Here is a 6,042-nt window from a genome sequence, read left to right on the forward strand (position 1 = left end):
CCCCCCCCCCCCCCCCCCCAACTCCACCCCCAAAAAAATTTAAGTTCGTTTTTAAAAAATATTTTCAATTTCAAAAATTATTTTTCTACCCTAGTAAAAATAAAAGATATTTCTCAAAAAAAAAATTCATTCATAAATCAAACACAAAATCTTTTCCGAAAACTATTTTCTACTCATCAACCAAACATGAGAAAATAAGTCAAAAATCAACTTGTTTTCTAGGAAAACATTTTCCTTCATACCAAACACACCCTTAAAGTGTTCTCTCAAATTTAGTTGAGAAATTAGTTGAAAATAAGATTGTAAAGTTGCATCCATAAAATTTACTATCCAAGTGAACCAACATAAATATATTACCACAACTTTTTCAACACAAGATCAAACCGTTTTCTTGTGTTCCTTATTCCCGACTTTAATTAATTATGTTTTGCCACACCATAAAATGATTTTCTACCAACTCTTTATTTATTCTAAACATAAACATTTAAATGATTAATCAGTTAACCATATTTGGTTTAATTAGTATTATTACATCATTGAATAACCAATTCCGATAGTAGTTCCTTTGCATCCATATGATTCTTTGAATATCATCTTTTCCTCCTTAATTGAGACGCAAACAAGATGTTAGACTTGAGTTGGTTCAAGCATAGGCCTGGTGACTCGATCTCTTATATTGGCAAGTCGGATTTAGCCATCGCCTACATGGAAGAATATGACAAATTGATAATTTTGTTGGCAAAAAAATTCCTAATCGATCTGTTTCAATTTTTTTATACAATATTTCCTTACTAGTTCTTTTAAACAATGTTCCCAACCAAGAAGATGATGACGAAATATAAGATGTACTAGGTTTCCTGCAAAAATTCCTCCATAATGGAATTGTTCCAATAAATTGATCTGTAAATAAGCACGATGAGCAGAAATGAACCGCAATTTTTACTGGTAAAATATTTCAATCTTGTGGACGAGAAAATGGAATAATGGAGGAATTTCTGTTTACATACATGTAGGGAACATTGTTAAAAGAATGATTGTAGACACATAAATTTTGTTAGATTCAATTAATATGTTTGAACCCCCTTTTATTATTAAAAATAATAGAATTTTTAGTCATACAAAATTTTGAATTAAATTCACGTTCAATTGGGTTGAATAATTAATTGGGTTTCACACATGAACACGTACATTTTATAATCTCAAGTCCAATGTCCAAATCTTGAGGCCCAAGCTCATGCCACGTCAAGATGACTTGTCATCCCAGTAAGTTCATGATCAACAAGAGGATGCCATCCGTTCAAATGATATATGGCAATCCTGGTCAAAGTTCATCAACCAATCAAAAAGTAACCTTACTTTGTGATAAGCTTGATGAATTTCATAAACCAATCAAAACAAGGCAAAAGAGTTCATCCATATTTGGACTGCCTCTCTCCTACAACTATAGTCTGCAAGCATTGGAGAAAGCTACAACATCAACTACATAATTGTTCAAAGGAGTGGTCAACATAGTTCTTCTCGGAGATCGACTTGAGACGATGACGTGCTTCTCAATGTTTCCGACGATCAAACACATCTCAAGGAGGTCTACATCATCCTACGTTCGAGAAGTACGATATGGTTAGCCCTCGAATCACGGAAACTATTAGGAGATAAGAATTAAAAAAAACAACAAAATTGTACTCATGAAGATTCATCAATTAAATTACTTTTTCTTTTATTTATTCTGATTGCAGTTAATTTTCAACACTATGAAAAATTGTTGCGAATAAATTTGACACACCTAGTAAGACCAATTCTGTTGTTCATCTCCTCCGCTTATAAATCGGAAAACTACAAATTCTACTAGTACTGTAATGGACTTTGAAAAAAATCAACAATACTTCATGTAAGGTAAGTCTCAAGGCTAGCGACATGAATAGATCAGAGTTCTTCATATCTTCGGAGATGGCAAACAAAGACAAATATCATATTACAACTACAACTTCTAGGGAAAAATCCATTTCTGTCCATCAGATGATGTCTCTCAAACTAGCTTCAATTTTGAGGATTTCGACGATTTGACAAATTTATTTATCTCAACAAAGGTCAACGCCATGATGATTAATGTAGTCAACGTCAACGAACAACTTGTTGTAATGATGCAAACCATTAAGGCATTAAAGAAATATACTGAATATAAAGATCTTCAAATCACCCAACTTATGAGCAAATTAGATCTCTATTGCCCTGGAGAGTCAAGTTACAACATAGCACCACAAGAAAAATTTGATATTAAATCTCCCACCAAGCTAGTTGAATCTCAATGCGCAAAGCAATCTACTTCAATGGTTACTCCAACAATTCAACAACTATAATATATAATTACGAACACCATCAAAGCTCAATATGGTGGTCCATCACAAAGTTCTTTAGGATACTCAAACTCATATTCTTGAGGACTTACCGATGCAAATTGAATATCAACCACCAAAGTTGCAACAATTTGATGTGAATGGAAACTCAAGACAACACATTGTATATTTCGCCGAGACTTGTATTAGTGTTGGTACACACGGTGATCTTCTTGTCAAGAAGTTTGTGCGTTCCTTGAAAGATAACACCTTTGATTTGTACATGGACTTAGAGCATCAATCAATTGGTTGTTAGGAGAAGCTTCAAAGTATATTCCTTAATAATTTCTAAAGCACCCGTCATGCAGTGAGCATGATGGAGTTGACAAACACAAAACAAAGTATAGATGAGCCTATAGTAGATTACAGTTTGTTAGCGAATATTAAGCTTAGATTGCAAGAATCAATATTTTGAAACTTCTGTAGTTGAAATTTGTATTCAAGGAATGCATTTGGGCCTTGTATATATCATGCAAGGGGTTAAGCCTCAAACTTTTTGAAGAATTAGATATTGCTCATGACATGGAGGTGAGCATTACACGTTATGAAAATACATCACCTATTTTTTATCTAAGAAAAGAAACTGCAAAACTCAACGAGTCACAAGAATATTAAACTAAGGAATTCATGGTGTAGCATAACACTAAGAGAACAACATAATTGAATAATCAAGAAGGAGGAATATAAGTCTCAAGAGATAAACTCAACATATCATGAAGAATATAAATACAAAACTCAAAGTGGAAATACTATGTCTGACATGCCTCTACTGCATAATGAGTGACTAGGAAAAGCCCTAACTCACTAGAACAATCTGAAACTGAATAAGTCTGAAATGACATAAAATATAAGTGTGGCCATGTCCCCAAACCATGAGGACTATCTAAGTCTGAGCAATGCTGATAGGGTCTAATACTAACCGCAGGCTGAATGATGTGCGTCAGAACCTATATTATAAAATAATATAGGCACAAGAGATGTATGCGGTCAGTACTCAAAATGTACTGAATATGGAGAAAGATGTATGAGTATAACATGATAGCATGATGAGTCTGAAAATATGATAATGCAATAACCAAGTAAACATACCATAAATCTGATTATATGATTTCATAAAACATAGTACAAGGTCATGCATTATTCTTTAAATCATAATCATAACATGAGTCTTTAGAAAGTCATAAATTTTTGTATGAGTTACCGTTAACCGACATAAATCATGTGAGCTATAACATAAAGTTAGTGTACTACTCCCATACCGAAAAGAGAGTATCCTACTTGCCAAGGTAAGGACCATAATCATGAGTTTAGGTGGATCTTCTAGCTATTGTCCAATCGAAACATACCTATGGAGGCATGAAGTTCTAGGACCCGGTAATCTCCACTAGTCCAATTCGATGCTAAGTAAACTTCCAAAAAAATCATGCATAATCATAATCATATTCACAATTCTTGAAATGGTAAGAATCTAGTAATATCAAGTCATTCATAAAATCTCATAAGAATAGCTCCTTTAAAATCATGATTTCATAATCTATTGATAAGAGGCACTTTAATCAAAAACATCTAAACCATGATAGTTTTTTCATAGTAGTAATCACTTCAATTGGAAGTGACTAAATCATATCATTCTTTTATAATAGGAGGTAATCCAATCGAAAGCCTCAATTTTCATAAAAGTTATTGATAATTTATTCCAAACCATCCTTGATTCATAAATCTTTCATATCATAATGCTTGCATATCATCATAGATTGAATTCATATCATAAAATACCTGCATAACATGAATTCATGAAAACAGAAAATATTGAAATATGATCAAATAATGCATAATAAGATCAACCATGATAAGTAAACTTGAATTTAATTCATGGAGGAATCATAAAAACCCTATAATTGGGTGAGAATGATAAAGTAGCAATTTAGGTTTCTTTAGTACTCAATGGGTGAAGAGGAACCTTTTGATGGATTTACCATATATCATGATGAAACCCTCTATTGAAATCTGAAAAGGAGACTTGAAGCTTGAAGAACTCTTGAATCGCCTTGAGAGAAACTTGGGGTTTTGATAGTTTGAGAGTGAATGGGGAGGGGAGGGTTTGAGTCTTAGAATCAGTTATAGGTCTTAGAAATAGGCTTAAAACGACATAGTTTAAGATTAAAAGAGTAGAAAAAGATCCAAATATCCCTGAAGTAAAACTGTCGGACCAACTCCACAGATTCCATCCACGGTCCATACAACCTACTAGGGACCGTATTATCCGTCTGTGAATTCAATTCCCTGAAATTCCAACTTTCTGAAGAATGAAACATGAGCCATAAACCACAAATCATATTCCTTTCTACGGTCCATAGACCCCTTCCACAAAATCCAAAACACTAAAATCATAAGTTTCTAAAAATAAAATCCACGAGACTCAACCACAACTGGTGCTCTCATCTATGAGTTGTCCTGTTGGCTCATTCATGCAGATTCTGAAATGCTATATTTCTAAGTATTAACCACGACTGGGTTGTCACATTCTTGGTCCAGTGTACCACCCGTACACTCTACTCATGAAACCTTGCATCAACAATATTTCTGCACTTTATAACTTCTCATGACTTTTACACTTCCATGTGTTACAACAGATGACAATGGTTCTGATATGATGACTAAGTATTTTCCAACAGGGAAGTTTGACAAAAAAATGTATAATCGCCGGAATGGCAGTCTCCTCAACAAAAGTCGAGAGGGAGAAAATTATCGAGTTTTGGATCTTTTTTCCTTCCTATGTGGATAATAAAAGCCCAATTTGGACCAACCCACTCTTTCCCGTTAGCCCATTGATATGGTACTTATTGAAGAATTCTTTAGGTACTATTTTCACATATTCATAAGAGAGAGACTAGTAGCCAAAAAAGAGAGAAAAATAGTGCATATTTTTGCACTCCATTTTTAGCCCTAACAACCCTTTTCAAGTCACGATTTATACTTTGTTCCGTGTTTGATTGAGTGAATTTTTGAATAACTTATTCCATTCAACTTAATATTCGATTGAGAATTGAGAGAGGTGGATTTGGAGTCCTGTAGCTGTAGATTTTAGCTAATGAATAGTAACTATATTATGGTGATTTTACTCCTTTTACTTCTGTAGTTCTTGATGCTATCTTGTAGTTATTGTTGCTCATTATTTATAACTTCTTTGGTGGCCATTTTGGAGAACATTGTTGTAACTCTTATCGATTATAGTGGAGCTTTGATCCCGTAGTTTTTTACTCTTCATTCCAAAGAGGTTTTCCACGTAAATCTTGGTGTCTCATATGTTGGTTTAGTTTTTTCTTGCCATATTTATTGTTGTTGAATACTAGCTGCCTGAAACAGTATTTGTGCTTCAACTAGTTTGTTTCCTCTTGGTTCAAATAGAAGGGAGAAATTAGATTTGGATATTCTTTCACTATTGCCCTATCATGCACCTTTGCTTGAGGAGAAGAAGAAGAAGAAGAAGAAGAAGGAAGAGGAGGAGGGGGAGGAGGAGGAGGAGAAGAAGAAGGAAAAAAAAGAAGAAAAAGGATGAGAAGTATAAGGAGGAGAAGGAGAAGAAGAAGAAGAAGAAGGAGAAGAAGAAGGAGAAGGAGGGGGAGGAGGAGGAGAAGAAGGAGGAGGG

The sequence above is a fragment of the Solanum stenotomum genome, chromosome 12 (assembly GCF_019186545.1).
Source record: "Solanum stenotomum isolate F172 chromosome 12, ASM1918654v1, whole genome shotgun sequence".
Taxonomy (NCBI): Eukaryota; Viridiplantae; Streptophyta; class Magnoliopsida; order Solanales; family Solanaceae; genus Solanum; species Solanum stenotomum.